Raw genomic sequence first — 16,960 nt, 5'->3', positions numbered from 1 at the left:
AATGTTGCATGCTTAACTAATTGGTTTCTCTGCTGCCAACCTCTTCTTCCTCCAACCTGTCCTGCACACAGTTGGCAAATTAATCTTTTTAAAACATAGTCCTGAGGCTGCCACTCTTCACTGATGACCAGATTAAGCATTCTTTCAAGGCTATCCATTGTATAGACCCTGTTTCCTGGTTACTCCATTGCATTTTCCACCCAAAAGGCATTACTTGCTGTTCTTCCATGGACCCAGTCTTTTACTGACTTCTTACTTTCCCCTTGCCTTAATTTCCCTCCCTTTTCCCATGTCTCTGTGTTGAAATTTCATCAGTGATCAGTGTCTATCCCAAATGCTCCTATGTGAAGCCTGTCGTTACCCTCTTCACTAGAATGAAAGCTTACTCATCATGAATACCTAGTGCATGTTCCTCTCTCTTCTCAGTTTGCCCCATATTAGAATGATTTCTTTGGCTGGAGATTTCTCCCTTTGTCTCAATCTTGGCAGATAATAAACTCCTGGAGGGCAGGACTGTGTCTTCTTCCTCTCTATGTCCCCCGCATCACCTGAAGAGTGCTCTGTACGTGGACACTCATGTGTTCTGAGACAGAAGTCCTCAGACGCAGTCCTCCTGTTGTGTTGCCTAAGAGCAGGAGCAGCGCAGCTGCCTGGATTTATTGTTTTTCCCAGGAGAGGTGATTATAACACTTTGTCTTCCCCCTTTGGCTTTCAGCTAGTGGCTCTGCATCTAATCTCTAATTTTCATTTTGTTTAAAGGGTTGTTCTGTCTTCCCAGCCAAAGCAAAATGATGATGGTAACAATGTGAGTTGTTATTTCTTGAAAACCTACTATGTGGTAGATACTGTGCTTTACACATAGATCTCATTTATTAATCTTCACAAACATTTTATAAATTAGGTTCTGTTTCCCTATTTTATGGGTGACAAAATGGAAGCCTGGAGAGATGAAAGACACTGCACCCAAATTACTGAAGTCATAGGTTAGGGTTAGAGTCAAGAGGTGAACCCGAGGCTGTCACCCCAAGTCTTCTCATTATGTCCTGCTAGAAAAGGATGACTTAAGGGTGGGAGAGATATCAGACTTGTCTCACTTTTCCTGGGACCTAAGACCATGAGGCTTTTGTAGTAGAGGGACATGCAAAACTTGATTACAGCTTAGTTATGCTGAGTGCTGGTTCTTCATCTGTTGCAGGCTTTAGGAAAGGACAGGGAGACTGAGTTAAGCCTCTTCTCCCAGACATATCACTGCACCAATATGCAAAATGTACCCCTGATGTTAAATTTGTGGGAAACTTGACTCATTGCTATACTATCCAAGTCATCTGCTTGCTGGGCAAAGGCAGTTGAAAATGGGTACAGTACATGCCAAGATTAAGACACTCTCAAAACTAGTTATGGTGGGAGAATTCAACGCTGCTTCTTAAGGAACTCTAGAAAACAGTACCTTTGCTTAGTGATTGATGTAAAGTAGTTATTTAATAGACATTAATCAAATAAATGAATGAATTAATATGGGAATGAATTAGTGGTATTTTATGGGTGTTTTAAAATGGCAAACGATGTGGAATAATGGGAAAAATGGGATCTGTCAATCATTAGTGCTTTGACCTTGGGTAACTTATTCTCCCTGAGGTTCAATTTGTCACGTGTAAAATGGTAATGTTAAAACCAACTGTCAAGAACTATGAGAAATCTGAGATTTTATCTACTTTCTTTCTTTCTTTTTTTTTTTTGAGGTGGATTTTTACTCTTGTCGCCCAGGCGGGAGTGCAATGGCATGATCTTGGATCACTGCAACTTCTGCCTCCTGGGTACAAGCGATTCTCCTGCTTCAGCCTCCTGAGTAGCTGGGATTACAGGCACCTGCCACCATGCTGGCTAATTTATATATTTTTAATAGCGATGGGGTTTCACCATGTTGGCCAGGCTGGTCTTGAACTCCTGACCTCAGGTGATCTGCCCGCCTTGGCCTCCCAAAGTGCTGGGATTACAGGTGAGAGCCACTATGCTTGGCCTGATTTTACCTACTTTCAATATGTCCTGCCACATTTTCAAAGATGCTTGCGGAAGACATGGGTATTTTGGGTCAGCTACATGGACTTTATTACTCATGGCATAGCAAAACATGAACATCACCGTATCTGTATCAGTTTCCCTTGCAAATGGCTCTAATGTATGCTTGTACAGAGAGTGAGCTGTGTTGAAGATGAGGGACCCCCAAGCCTAGCTGTCCTGAATTTAAAATGGGCGGTAAGCATGCTTGCCCTTTCCTCCGGCAGGAGATGCTATCTTCCCTTTTTTCAGGCTACTGTCTCTCCACGTGTCCTTGAGAAGATGTATGGGAACAAAGGCTGATACTGCCATGCTTGCAAGACATAGAGAATGCATGAGATCTGTGAAGGATTGCCTCCCAAAATCTACCTCATGGATTTTGTTTTATGAGAATTAAAGAACTAACATATTTTAACAGTTAGAATAGGCTGGGCTATGCTTCAGCAACACATGACTGTCACAGTGCCTTAAACCATGAAAGATTTCTTGCTAATGCCACATATTCATAGGGAGTTGGCCAAGGACTCTGTTTCAGATCAGGTCCCAGGCTGAAGGAGGTGCCATGATGTGGCACGTAAGTGAGTGTGCACATTGCATGCTGACTCTACAAACTGCATCCCAGAAGTGACACACATCACTTCTGTTCACATTTCATTGTCCAAAGCAAGTTATGTAGCTAAACGCAACCTCAATAGGGAAGTGAAGTGTGCCCAGAAGAGCCAGAAATATTTATTTAGTAGGTGGCACAAATTACTGCAACCCAAATGCAAAGTGCTTGGACAAGTCTGGACACATTAAAAATGGTCATTTCTCTCTTCTTTTTTACTTCTGGAGTCATGAATTTGGACAAGGTCAGAAGTGTGGTTCTTTGGCTGAGAAAAAACTCACGGTGGTCATGAATTCAGGTTGTCTTCTGTCTATTGGCACCCATGGTCAAGAAAATTTGAAGAATTACCAGTATAAAGCTATGTGCCCAAGCTTATAAATCCAGTTAATAAATACTGATTATTCAAATGCATTCAAGATCACAAGTTTGTTGGTGAACATTAAAAAAGAAGAAACATAGAATTTCTCCCAATCTTCAATTATTACACAGAGATAATGACTACATTGAGAAAGAAAAGAAAAATGTTGATTTATTTTCATTCATGATACAATGCAATCACAGATTCAATAGCTGAAATACTTTCTGACTTGAACTGGTCACTGCATCTGACTAGCAATCACTGAATGCCAGTAGAATGAAATAAACATTACTAATTATCACAGTCTTCATGCTTCAGAGTTTAAAGACACTAGACAGGTCCTTGGCTTCTTTTTTCATTCATTAAGACCCCCTATCTCTCAGAGACTGTGTTAAGGATGTGGCGACAGAATTAGAAGCAAAACTGGAATGGTTCTTAGGAGCTTAGAGTCTAGAAGGAAAAAAATTTAACAGTCAAAACTAACTCTTATTCATGGCTTCCTTACTAGGGGCTGAGCACAGGGCTGTGCAATACTTCTGCATTTCATAAGAGAGTCAATAGTCTTTTGGTATTTTATTACTCGCAAGAACCCTGTGGAGATGGTGAGATCCATGGCTTTGACTTGGTATAATCAAGACTCAGACATGTTATTCAGTACATTCTTGGGGTGCCAAGAAAGCTAGGTCAGAATTCAGGTCTCATGTATCAGATTACAGATGCACTGACACCTAACCATTTTCACTAACCTGCACCGCAAAAACCAGCCTTGTTTATAGGTTGGGCACTCTACCTCCAGGCAGTGCCTTGCTTGGTTAATATTTCTCATGAATAAAAGAATTATTCAAAGAATTGGTTGCACACGTATTTGGTGGCAGGCACTGTGCAAAGTGCCTACTCATCCTACAGATTTCACACTCTTCCTACAATTATCTGCAAGGGTAGGAATCATGATTTTACAAATGAAGAAATGAAGAATCAGAGAGTGAGAGATACACCTGTTACTTCCAGGGCTCAAACTTGGTGGAGAGATCCAGGATTCAACCAAGCCATGTCTGAGCCAGAACTCTTCCCAGAGGCACAACTCTGCCCCTGTGAACTGCTGGCAGGTCTGGCCCATGGATGCTCTCAGACCTATAACCATGGCTCCTGCCAGATATCCCTAAGTCCCCCTGCAATAACACAGGGTTATGAAATCTAGGCAGCTAGTAGAAACAGATCACTTTGAGGATACCTGCCTCTTCTCACTGCAGCAGCACAACTTGCTGCTTTTACTCACCTAGTCTAATGAATTCAACAAACATTGACTGAACAGCTTTGGTGTAGCACGCCCTGGAGGCTACCAGGGTGAGTTCCACATAGCTCTGCTCTCAGAGGTTTGAAAATCAACAGTGGGAGAGAGACTTAGAACCACAGAAGCTACAGTGCAAGCAGACAACTCAAGGTTATAACAAACAAAATGCAACAGGAGAAGAGGGAGAAAGGGAATCCTACTGGGAAATCTGGGAAGGCTTTGGGGGAAGTGTGTGATTTGTTGGGGATATAAAGATAGGTAAAACTCAAGTGCTCAAGTGCTAGAAATGGGCAGAGGGGAGTGGAGGGAAGGAGTGAGTGTGAAAAAGCCACATCATGCAGGCAGAAGAAGGGGCTGTTTCTTCCAGAGATTTGTAACCTGGAAGAAGAGTTGTTTTTCTAGAGCTCACAAAGTCTGACCCATTTTCACAGAGGCCCTGGGGAGGAGCAACTAGTGCAAGCCAGGTGCAGCTGGAGAAGCGGCCTCAAAGGTTAGCTGAGAAGAAAGGCTATTGTGGATACTTAGAAAATCTTTTCTGAAAGGGAGCCATCTGGTGCTTAGTACCAACCAAGCTTCTTTCTGTTTTTTCCAGGCTTCTGGGAGCTGGTGGCTGATGCATAGTCCTCCTGGGCTTTGTGAGGGTGGAGGGACTGGTGGTGGCTTTCTGGGCTGTAAAAGGCTGCATCTCATGCCTGAGGTCCCAGCCTCTGCACCTCTGTGGAGTATGGTCCCCACGGTGAGCTGATGAGCTGACAGCTGTCTCTTTAGAGGCCCCCCAGGTCTTCCCTGCCTCTATGTGCGTGTCCCCTTGCAGAAAGCATGGAAGGTTTCTAATCCCGGCCAGTCACATCTGGGAAAAACAACCCAAATGTTAATCCATCTGGAGAGAGAACTAATCCATATCTTCTGCTGTCTGTATCTTTTGTTTTTCATCTCTGGATCTTTAAATCTAATTATGAAGCCAGAACGAGCCCCCTGCAAGCCTGTCTCTTACCCTTCAGGCAGCCTTTAAACGTTCCTTTGTGCATGGTCTCCTTATGCTGCTAACAGAGCTCCTTTCATCTAAATGTAGCACAGCTCTTAGAAACGAAGCCTCACTACACCCCCATGAGGAAAGAAGCAATCATAACTTGCCTTCACCATGGCTGAGAGATGAAGGAATGGGCGTCCACTTGGTTAAGGAGTCCCAGCTACAGTGGTCTTCTCAAAACGACAAGAGCACTACCCACAACATCCTGCCCGTGTATATTTTCCCAGAAGTGGACCCAGGTTCAAGAAGTAACTTTGTATATTTCTTTCTAAATGGGCTCCTCCTCTTGTGCCCTGTGTTTAAAAACATGGTATCAATCAGTCACCCAAGCTTGGATATTTCCACTCTCCAGGGCAGCGAAGACTTACCTGATATTTCAATGGTCGTGACTCTTCTGCCTCTTCTCTCTCTGATACTTGGGGGTACCCTGCTAGCCTGGATTGCTGTCATGGCGTGCCCTCTTCAGTCTCTGTTTTTATTGTACTTTCCTCCTAATCTACCCTCCAGGCTGCTGTCAGAATAGTCTTTCTAAATGATGAACTTAGTTAAGTCATGCCTCTGCTTAAAATACTTCTTCTATAGGATAAGATGGAAACTCCTTAGCCTGACATAAAAGCTCCAGGCTCTACCTGTGCAAGCTTACCTGGCACCTGTACCTCTCTGAACTCTCTATAGCCAGCGTTTTGGAACTAGTTCCTGTTTCCTGAAGTGATGCTTCCTCTTGTGGTCCATGTGGTAATCTGACCCTCCTGCCTGTCATCCTACCTGCCATCAAAATCCAGCTTAAGGGTGGTCTCCACTCTGAACATCAAATGGAAATGACGACTGCTTCTTTGTGGTGCTTTGTATTTTCATTGGTTTTCTGTTGGAGCACACAATAAGATGATTATACTTGTTCCCTGTTTACGTATTCTCACTTCACTTCTAAATAGCCTGTGCATTTCTCCTAGACAAGTGCTGTGTCTTATTCAGCTTGGCCTTGTTTGTACCCAGTTTAGTGCTTTGCTTTGAAGATAGTAGTCACTCAATAAAGTTTGCTAAGTAAGTAGAATTATCACATCTGTCTGTAGGAAAGAAAACTTACAGATAGGGAAATTGAGGCTGAGGATGTTCCTACCTCATGCTGTTAATTAAAGTGCTGATACAATGACTGAAACTCAAGTCCTCTGGTCTCTAGGCCATTATACTTCTTCAGATCCTAAAACCAACAGCTCTAGGAAGCTGCTTTAGGGAAGAGTTTATATGCATCTACATGTGACAGATGATGTTAATTTATATACCCAATCAATATTTTTGTGGGTTTAGTATAAAGCAGGCACCGTGCTAGACGTTGCAATTACAGAAGTATACAAGACAAAAAATATCCCTTCTTACAATAAACTTTCTACTTAGACAAACTGACACAAAACAGATAAAGAAGTAAATAAATGTGAGGAGAGCAGGCAAGGACCAGATCAGGTATAAACTTGAAGGCCATCATAAGGTGTCTGGATTTTGTTCTAAAGAATAACCAGAAGCCATTGGTGGCTTTAAAGGAGGGAATTTGATGACTATGTGGACATGAATTTGGCATAGAGTAGATGAGGGGGACATGAGTTTAAGAGTTACTATAGTTTCTGGAGAGATATGATGATGGGGCAGTGGAAGTGAAAGAAGCTGAACTGCTTTGTTTTAGAGGTGACCTGTCAGTGCTTGTTGATGGACTGGTTGTGGTTAGCATCCTTGGTCTGGAATAGTCTTAAGACATGGCTGTCATCTGCCTGCTTCTCAGCATCATGCTGATGGTTGAAGAGGCGTTGAGTTGGTACCTTGAGTCATTGAGGGCATCCAGCATTTGGTCATCACCAGCTATTTCCATGAACAACCCCACAATACTTTATTATGTGAACAATGTTATTGAAGCCCTTCTTTGGGATTCAGACTTTTTCTTGTACTCCCAAAGGCAAAGGATGATGGCAGTAGGGCCCTGGTCCTGGGCCAGTCTGGAACTGAGTATGGCCTTGAGGATCTGACAGTAGGGCCAGTATGGTAGAGGAGCTTGGGACTTGAAGCTATTCAGTCTCATTTTAAGGCCTTGTTCAACTATTTACTAGCAATGTAACTTTGGGAAGAAATTTTTAACCTCTCTGAAACTTAGTTATCTTATTTGTAAAATGGGCGTCAAAAATACACATCTCACAGAGTTGGTGCGAAAATTAATGACACAAGTAAAGCCCAGGAAGGGGTAAGGGGTCAAGAAGAAAACTCGAGGGAAGGCAGGAGCAGTCCTTGCCTCCCCTGGTACCAGCTTGGCCTTGATATAACTGTGTCCCTGAAAATCAGAATTTTCACATTCCTAGATGGGTGCTCACCCAATTTTAGGGAAAGCGATTTTTCCCTCCTTGGTTCTGGCACTTTGAGGAGGTATAGTATGGAGGACAAAGGAATTATTGTAACTAGTTAGTGGTGCCCTTTTCTTTGTCCCAGTGAGGATGATAACAGCAGGGTAGATTTATGACAACGTGATGAAGATATCCATCTTCAGCCAGTACTACAGCAGCCTCTGGTGTTGATTCTGGATTTGAGGGTAAGGTGGAAGCTACAAGGAGCCTCCTGTAAGAATCCTTCTCTTATTGAATTTCCCATAATGTGTAGTTTTCAGTGGTGAATAGAGAAGGGTAGCTCTGTGGGCAGATGTTGGCTGCTGCGGCATAAATTTTTCCTGGTGGGTCATTCCCTTGGAGGCTAGGAGGGTCTTCAGACAGGAAACCAAGACTTGTAGGCCTTAGGTGGGCATGAAAAAGCATTTCCTGGCCTTCTCTGAGCTTTGGCCTTTTTGAAAATAACTTTGAAGAGTCTGAGGCAGGGATCATAAAGCGGATTGTCCTTTGATTGATTGGTAGTTGATGCCGGAGTACTAAGGCTAAGTCTTCATTCAGTAGAAAGAATGGTGTGGTTGATTAGTGATGTCTGCCATGAGCAGCCTAGGGAATACTGCAGCATGTAGGCTATGGATTCGTCATCTCTGGTGTGGAGATTCAGGAGGGCCCTCTAGGATGGCAGGGACTAAATGTGCCCTTGTAGCTCCATGTACATTTAGCTCCTTACTAAATAAAAATGGATAAACTATTATTGTGTAAACCAAATGATCTGGTTGCTTGTTATTTTCTGTTTATTTATCTTTTTTTGATCCCTTAGCCATTAGTTTAACTTTCTAAAGATTTTATGGCTGGCTCTCTGCTTTGTCATGTGGGACTGGAGGAGAGTTCATGTCTGGGCAAGAGCATAAAGGGGAAGTACAAGTCCCTGAGAACAGTGGTGCTGGTGGTGGACCTAGGACCCCATGAAGAAGGTGAACCTCGGAGTCCACCTGCCCCTTTCCCACATATGAATTTTCCCTCCATTGTTAACTGTAGTCAGGCTGAATTCTCATGTGATCCTCCTTCCTTGGCCCCCCAAGTGCTAGTATTACAGGCATGAGCCACTGCACCTGGACCTATTTCATTAGGAAAAGGAGGCAAAATACGTTGAAGGGGATGTAAACCAAGAATAATTAAACTGAGTATTTACCAAGTATTTTTGTGTATTTTATCTCACAACTGCTCTATGTGGTAATTATTACTGTCACCATGGTATTTGATGAAATATGTTTGGAGAGGACCAGAAACAGGCCTGAGGTCTCCAATCTGGCAAAAGGTGGAGTCACAGCCCAGAACCACGCCTGCTAGTCTCTAGTGTGCATGCTGCTTGATCCTGCCACACCGCCCCTAGAGGAGTGCTTGGGGTTTGTCGTCCTGATGGAGCCTCCAGTCAGGGGATGGGCTCTGCGACGGTTGAACCCAGGCAGGGATTGCAGCCCAGTTCTGGGCCAGAGAGCTTCACTATGCCACTGGGGATACAGGAGAGGGCTAGGAAGCTATTGTGTTCTTTGAGCCAGGGAAGTGAACAGCTTCCCTGCTGAGTGAGATAGCTGTGAATCGAGGCGCCCACAACACCTGCCAGACTGCGGAGTGTGCTGGAGACTAAAAGCCTAACTGACATTGTGTTCAAGAGACCCCTCTGGGCCTCCTGTCTGGTCCTCTGTGCTAAAAATGCTTTCAACCACAGGATTTGCTCTATGGCTTTTTTATTAATAAAACTTTCAGAGCACTGCATGAGGTGGTAGCTATTTTACTTTCACTGAGTTTGAGTGGGAATTGTATACCTCAATCAGCAAGCAAGGCAGCCTTGCATTCTTTCTGTGCATGTGTGTGTAGTGGTGCTGGTGGGGGTGGGGTGCTGAGGGGAGGCGGATGTAACTTGATGTCGTTGTGAATAGTTTTAGAAACTTTTGGATACTCTGTAGTTGTACCATCTGTACTTTGGGCCTAGTGTTATTATTGTTCAGTTGACAAAATACTAACTGCTAATTACAATAAACAAAGTATTTTATTTCTCTGAAAAAAAAAAAAAAAAGATGTCTGCTTGAAGCAGACTAAAATACCTACTTGGAATTTAAAAAAATGCTTATGACAGGCACACCCAAGACAATATTTTATCACAATGACATCTGTATAGCTTGAAAACAAGGAAGCCTCTCTTGACACCTTCTGTCTGAATGTGGTGGCACAGAGATTAAAGGGTTTTTGTGTGTAAAGTTTAAACGGAAGCCTGGCTTTTGTGTGGCTAAATAGCAATGCTTACTCCAGCATTGCTCCCGTCTGGTTTCACTGTGTAGACAGAAGCCTGGGACTTTTCTATGAGCTAGCAAGAGAGGAGGTGGGATTTGCAGCCTCCCATTTCACAGATAAGGAGGGGACAGGGAGGAGAGAACGAGCACAGGCCACCCTGTGGCATGTTAGCTCTGCCACTACTGTGTGGCCCGAGGCATGTTCCCTTACCTCTCTGAGCCTCGTAGTAAAATGAAAAGAACGTTAGTTGTTGTGCGTAGATAGAAATCATTTAGCACAGTGTTTACACAGGAGTGTTTATGCAACGTTGGCTATTATTTTTAAGATGTGCTCAGTAAATATGGGGTGAATGAATGAAGAATATTTGTTCCAATCACAAGATGCTTCAGGCAGCCTTTTCAATTTTAAGTTACACCAGGAAGAAAGCCTAATGAAGTGCCAGCCTCCTCCAGGAACCTTGTAACTTCTGATTGTCTCCAACAAGGACGGCACTAATCTTCCTGTTTAACTGTGGGCATCTGTACTCCGCAGTGGCAGCAGCCAGGACGCTCTTACTGGAGCGAGAAGGGCCAACATGGCAGGGCCCGAGGGGGCTGGGAAGAGCTGCCCCAGCTATATATAGCTGATGCTTAGGGACCTCTTGCCACGTGCCAGCATTTTATGCATAGAACAACAACCCTGCCACTAGGCACCATTATTATCCCCATTTTACAGATGATTAACCTGGAACAAAGAGGTTCCACTAGGAAGTCTCCGGAGGTCCCACAGCTTTGTAAGTGACAAAACTGGGATGTGAACTCAGCCCCCTCATTCTGGCTCCAGGATTCCCCCTGGGCCTCTGCCCTATTGCCTCCCCAGAGACTGTAATGCTGAGAGTGCCCTGAATATGATTTGGAAGTTCAGATGCATGTTGGGAACAGGGCATCGGTTCTCTGATCCACAGAAGCCCTGCTGAGAGGTACTCAGAGTAGAAAAGCCAAGTAGCCTGGCTGAAATCTCTCCCATATGCACACACACCTGTTTACGGGTGGTCTTCAGCATTTCACAGGGCTTAGACAGGCAGGTGAGAAATACATAAAGACCTCAAGGGAACACTGTGTAACTAAATTAAGGAATTCTAAAGACAGGTGAAGGAATGAGTATCCACATGTTTTGTGCTTGCTGGAAGGGCTCACACAGATTCATCTGATTTTCATTTACCCTTAGACATTATTTAGGCTTGCCTATCTGGGCTGATGTTAAAGTGACAGTTCTCCCTAATGTGTCCCCTTCCCTTAGGAGCACTCTCTCTGCTTCTGGCGAGGGCAGCTGACAGTCGCAGAGGTGGTAACGGGTAGACAGACTCCAGAATGTGCCCTGGGTCTATACCCACCTACCTTGCCTCTCCAGGGAGTACAGAACTGTGTAAATCAGCCATGAGAAGGGCTTAGCAATTAAGGAAGCTGACACCTGGGTGATTGCTCCATCTCCAGTGGTTTCCAGACCTTTTTGAGCTGGAATCTCTATGTTAAATTAAAATCCTACTGAGACACCCTGTGTGAGGGTCTGGTGGAAACCAGGGGGTCTGGGAGCCCTGCCCCTCTATTGTGATGTAATTCTGGGGGCAGAGAAAAGTGGGTTGAAAGTCCCAGTGGGCAGCTCTCACAGTTTCTCTTTATAACTGAGAAAACAAGCTTGGCCCTGTTCTGTCTCCATTCTTCTCTTCCGGGTGCCTGTAATCCACAGGTTACAAACAGGTATAGCTAGAGCACAGGCAGGATTGAAAGGTGCTTCTAAGGTGCCAGATTTAACATGCATTCTACTTCAATCTTTCCTAATAAATGAGGGCTGGTTGCAATGAAAAGTGTTTGAAAAATAGAATAGTTTAGAGGCTGAGAGTATGAAGTTTGCAGTCAGCCCAGACACTTACTAGTTGTGTGACCCTGGGCAAGATTCTCAGTCTTTCTGTGCTTCAGTTTTCACATCTGTAAAATGGGAATTAGATAATAGCAAAGTATCTCATTGCATGGTTGTGAGACTTCAATAGAGTAATATATGTGGTGCCCTAGAACCATTCCCGGCACATGGTAAGTACTCAATAAATCATCTTTTCTCCCCTCCCATAAGTGAATTTCAGGACACACCAAGGTATACATGACAGACTTTCTGAAAACCATCTTTTTTCTTTTTTTGAGTTGGGGGAGAGGGGAAAGAAGAGCAGACCAGCATTGGAAGGAAGAGAAAGGGATTTCTTGAAAGGCAGGAAAGTCACAGAAAAAGGAGCCCACCGTATGTGGAAGACATGATAGAACACTTGCTACAAGTTTTTCAGCACTCTAAGAAATGGGGCTGTATCTGGCATGAACCTGAGGGAAGAAAGACTGGCTGGAATTTTATATAACAGTTTTGCTTATGAACCAGCACTACCTCACCCAACCATTTTTCTGTAAATTGTTTTCTTTCTTTTTCTTTTGGAGCTGGACTCTCTTTTATTAGGTGAGATGCTGAGATGTTCAGGGCCCGTGGTCCTGCTCCAGGTGCTAGGCTGGAAACGCATCACGTGTTCCGCCAGGAGACTTCCTGAGGGGTTGAAGAAGGCTGCGGGGTAGAGCTGCCAGGTTACTAGGGAAATTGCTCGCCTACTAAATATAGTGGATGATTATGTAGTTATTCTGTTGATTTTTTCCTAATCACAGTTTACTGGAGGCCTTAACCTTTAGAATTCTTAACAGCAGGGGTGCTGAAAAAGCTCTCCTGGTATCCTCACACAACAAGCATCTTTAAATAGTAATTAAGGCAATGTATTGTTACCTTGGTTACAGAGAACCATCCCCAGAGCATGACTGCATGATGTCCAGAGCCAGCGATGTCAGGAACTAAGCCAACCTCAGGGGAGCCGAGGCAGGACATGGGTGGACCTGGGAATCTGAGGACTAAGGCTGGGCTTACTACTGATATAAAGGAGTTTGGCTAGGGGACCCTGTCTATTAAAACTCCATTTCTATGGAAGCTGATAACAACAAGAGCTGAGTCCAACATGAATGTTCACAAGATCTAGAGTTGAAAATAAAGGAAATGATGGACTTATACATGACAGAGTATAAGTAATCATACATAGGGCAATTATAAGACATCTATAATATAGGACATCATAGAAATAATCATTATTAAGGGAGTGATAATACTGTCAGGAAGATATGATGGCCCGAGACATATTTCTCTCTTGTCCCTCACATTTTTGACTTTTGATAAGACAACACTTTGATTCTAGAGTCTGGGACCAAATCGTTAAGTTTGGTGAGGGTGCCTGGTAGCATGGGAAAGAAATGCTACAGCTGGAAGGATGATTTTGTTGATACTGACTCTGGTGGTTATCTTGGCCTTTGGCTTGCAGAAGGAGGGGCCTAGGGTCAAGATCACTATATTAGTCTGGTTTTGCATCACTGGAAAGAAATACTTTAGATTGGGTAATTTATAAGAGAAGAGATTTAATTGGCTCACAGTTCTGCAGGCTGTACAGGAAGCATGATGCTGGCATCTGCTCAGCTTCTGGAAAGGCCTCAGGAAGCTTACAGTCATGGTGGAAGGCAAACGGAGAGTAGCTCTTCATATGGCAAAAGCCGGAGCAAGAGAAGGGGAGGTGCCACACACTTTTAAATGGCTAGATCTCAGGAGAACTCACTATTGCAAAGATAGCACCAAGAGGATGATGTTAAACCATTCATGAGAAATCTACCCCTATGATCTAATTACCTGCCACCACCTCCAACATTGGAGATTACATTTCAACATGAGATTTGGGCAGGGATATACATCCAAACTATATCAATCATGTGAGTCAGTGCTGGATTCCAGAGGAGCAAAAGGATAGACAGATTCTGGCTTTCTAGAAAAATCAGAAAGAAGTCCAAGGGGAATTCGTCTCCAACCTCCAAAATTTTGGGGGGAGAGCAGGATAGTCTGAAAGGAGCTCAAAGCCACTCTGAGGCTCCTCTGAAATCATCCAGTTTGTAATTAAATTTAACAAGCATTTGTTGAGGTTCCAGGCACTATTTTGATTTTGAAGGATGGGGAGTAGGGAAATAAGAGTAAATCAACTTATTCTCTGAATATAGTTTAAACCAAATGAGCAGTCTAGTTGATGTGAATATGAAGAACACAAGGTAGCAATGGGGAAGTCGGGCTTATCTGGAAATTATCCAGCCTCATGCTCTCAACTTGGAGCACTGGGTTGAGTACTTCTTCTAAATTTCACTGTGGCCTGTGGTCCATGTTAGTGTGTTCACCCATGTCTCAGGTAGGGGCTAGTTGTTAGAGAAACTCTTACGAAGCCTCATCTCCCCTACTTTGTATGGGAAATTCTACTCGGGTCTGGGGGACTTTAATTTGTAACAACTTATTGTTTTACTAAACTTGTCTTTCACTTCAGAGAGGCTATCCCTACATACCCCTAGCCGTTAGGTTTCCCAAAGCCTTACATCATGGCAATGAGTTTTGGCCATAGCACCTGAAAAAATGAACTTGCCCCCATGTTTATTCTTGTCCCTTTGGGGAAAGATAACTAGAAAAGTGAAGAAGGTCCATCAGAAAGCCAGATGCCCATTTAGTCCCTCTTCCTGTTTTGAGGAAAGGCAGCTAGTCCGGATAATTAGAGTCAGAATCCTGCTGAAGGATTTGTTCAAAGTTCAGTCACAGTATGGGATGGAGAACTCTGCATGCCCACTTCCCTTGTTAATAGCTTTGCTGACCTTCTCCAAAGAAAAAGTCATTAGAATGTTGAGTTATAATCTGTTTCTTGTAAAATCTCACCAGTCACCCATTTATAGCCCTGTATTTCAACCAATTCTAATTACCTTCTAGAATATACTTCTCCCAGCCCTTGAAGAATATTATAAACGCTGATCCATGCAATCAAGCATATTTCTTGGTTAGAAAGCTGATTGTGACCTGATATACACACACATTCCACAAACACCCCCTCCCTTTTCCCAAGAGCTACATAATTATCCATAGGGCTCTCCAGGGCTCCAGAGAGCTGGTGTCATTTGTCATTTGGTTACTTAATGTTGGAAGAGGACATTTCATGGAGAATGTTTTGTGTGAGAAAACTGAGGAGGAAAAGCAAAATACTGTCACGTCTCTTTCCATCATTTTCTGCATCTCCCTGGGGAGGTTCTCTCCTTCCCACCCATTACTGAGCATCGTCTGAAGTTGGTGACCATCTTCTTCCTTCACCTCTGGAGAGTGAGATGGATCAGATCAGAGTCCATGGGGGAACTTGAGTCATGGGGTTCGTGTATCATTTTTGCTTTGTTCCAACAAAATAGTCACAGCTTTAAAAAGCTCTCTGTTGCCTTATGAAGTCAAGAGCTCTTCGATACATCTTGAACTTGGCTGCGTCTAGTGGATTTCCCTCTGCTAACCCTCTGTTATATATTAGTCTCTATCATTTGAGACAATTCAAGTGACTCAAAGATTTTTGGAGATCTCTGTTTTTTTTTTTTTTAATGGTTTGAATAGAACTAAAATCACTAGCACTGCTGAGAGGCAACATTTTATAGACTTTCTAAATCTCTCCACTGCTGAGAAGAAATTAAAAAAAAAAAGGCAGTAGCATTTCTCTTGTCTCTTTATTTCTAATCACTTTTTTCTTCTAACGGGACTGGAGCACCATGAGATATGTCGCTCTTTTACGGCAAGGACTCATTTGCCCATAACGAACACTGAGTACAAAAGCAAATTAAAAAAAAACAACCCTATGCTTAGAGAGACCATTAGGAACGATTTGACATTTATTGAACAACAGATGGCGATTAAAAACATAAAAGCTAGATTGCCTTGCTAGAAACAAAGGGTGGTTCTACTGAAGAAGTCTAACGTTTCAATTAAAATCCCTCTCAATGTCAATTAAATCATATGAAGATAAGTCTGAAAACGGTTTCTAGCTGCACTATAATCAATAGTGCAGTTAAAATCCTCATCAAGAAGCACCCAAGTTTTCAGTTTGACAGTTTGCTAAAAGATTAGCCGGAGCTTCAAGAAACCATTTCCTTTAGTGTAGGGTTCAAAAGGTAAACATTTAACCAGGAGTGCTTCATATGTATTAAACAGATTTATTTCCACGATAAGAAGAAAGCCTCACTGCCTTTGCTTTGTTTCAGATCTCATGCACTTTTCAATATGGATTAGGCATTAGTGAGGGGTGGAAAAATAACCCCATTATTTCCACAACAAGGATTTCGTTTTAATGATGCTCATATTCTTTTGAGAAGCAGTGAGTTGGAGTGGAGAGAGTGGTGATTTGGTAGTGACACAGACCTTGGGTTGAATCTCAGCCTCGTCACTTTTAGCTAGTATCTTGAATGATCAGAATCTGTTTTCTCATTTGTAAAATTCCTACACAATATTATTTTTCTTGGATTGCCTGGTACCTTCTAGGGACTCAGTGAATGAGCCCTGTCTTTAGCTCTCAGTTGGCTGAACCTTGTGACACAATCTCTAGTCTAGGCAGATCTTACTAAAAGTAAGCTCAGTGGATACCAGTTCTGCTACATGTTTTACGCCAAATGGTTACTGTGCATTTTGGCTTGAAATGTGTCCCTTTCCAAATTCATATGTTGAAATCCTAATGCCTAGTACTTCCGAATGTGATTTTATTTGGAAACAGAGTTGTTGCAGGTGCATTAGTCAAGTTAAGATGAGGTCATACTGGAGTATGGAAGGCTCCTAATCTCGTATGAGTGGTGTCCTCATTATAAAAGAAATGTGGAGATAGACACACACACAAGAACACCATGTGAACATGAGGCAGAGATCAGAGGTATCTACAAGCCAAGGAAGGCCAAAGATTGCCAGCAAACCCCCAGAAGCTGGGGAAGGCAGGAAAACATTCTCCCTCACAGCCCTCAGATGGAACCAACAATCCTCCTGACACCTTGATCTTGGTCTTCCAGCCTCCAAAGCTGGAAGACAATAAATTTCTGTTGTTTAA

At 43.2% G+C, this 16,960-nt stretch overlaps 1 long non-coding RNA gene across 1 annotated transcript; it reads right to left on the bottom strand.

Annotated features, from left to right (window-relative positions):
* Window positions 1–3,117: 3,117 nt before the first annotated feature.
* LOC144579043 (uncharacterized) lies at window positions 3,118–11,515 on the bottom strand. Its single transcript, XR_013525842.1, has 4 exons — window positions 11,367–11,515; window positions 5,446–5,634; window positions 4,880–5,161; window positions 3,118–3,470 (listed from the first exon to the last, which is right to left on the bottom strand). It is a non-coding gene; the product is annotated as an uncharacterized LOC144579043 (long non-coding RNA).
* Between the last annotated feature and the right edge of the window lie 5,445 nt (window positions 11,516–16,960).

The sequence above is a fragment of the Callithrix jacchus genome, chromosome 1 (assembly GCF_049354715.1).
Source record: "Callithrix jacchus isolate 240 chromosome 1, calJac240_pri, whole genome shotgun sequence".
Classification (NCBI taxonomy): Eukaryota; Metazoa; Chordata; class Mammalia; order Primates; family Cebidae; genus Callithrix; species Callithrix jacchus.
Note: the sequence above shows the minus strand (reverse complement) of the source record. Positions and strands in the feature narration are given on the sequence as shown.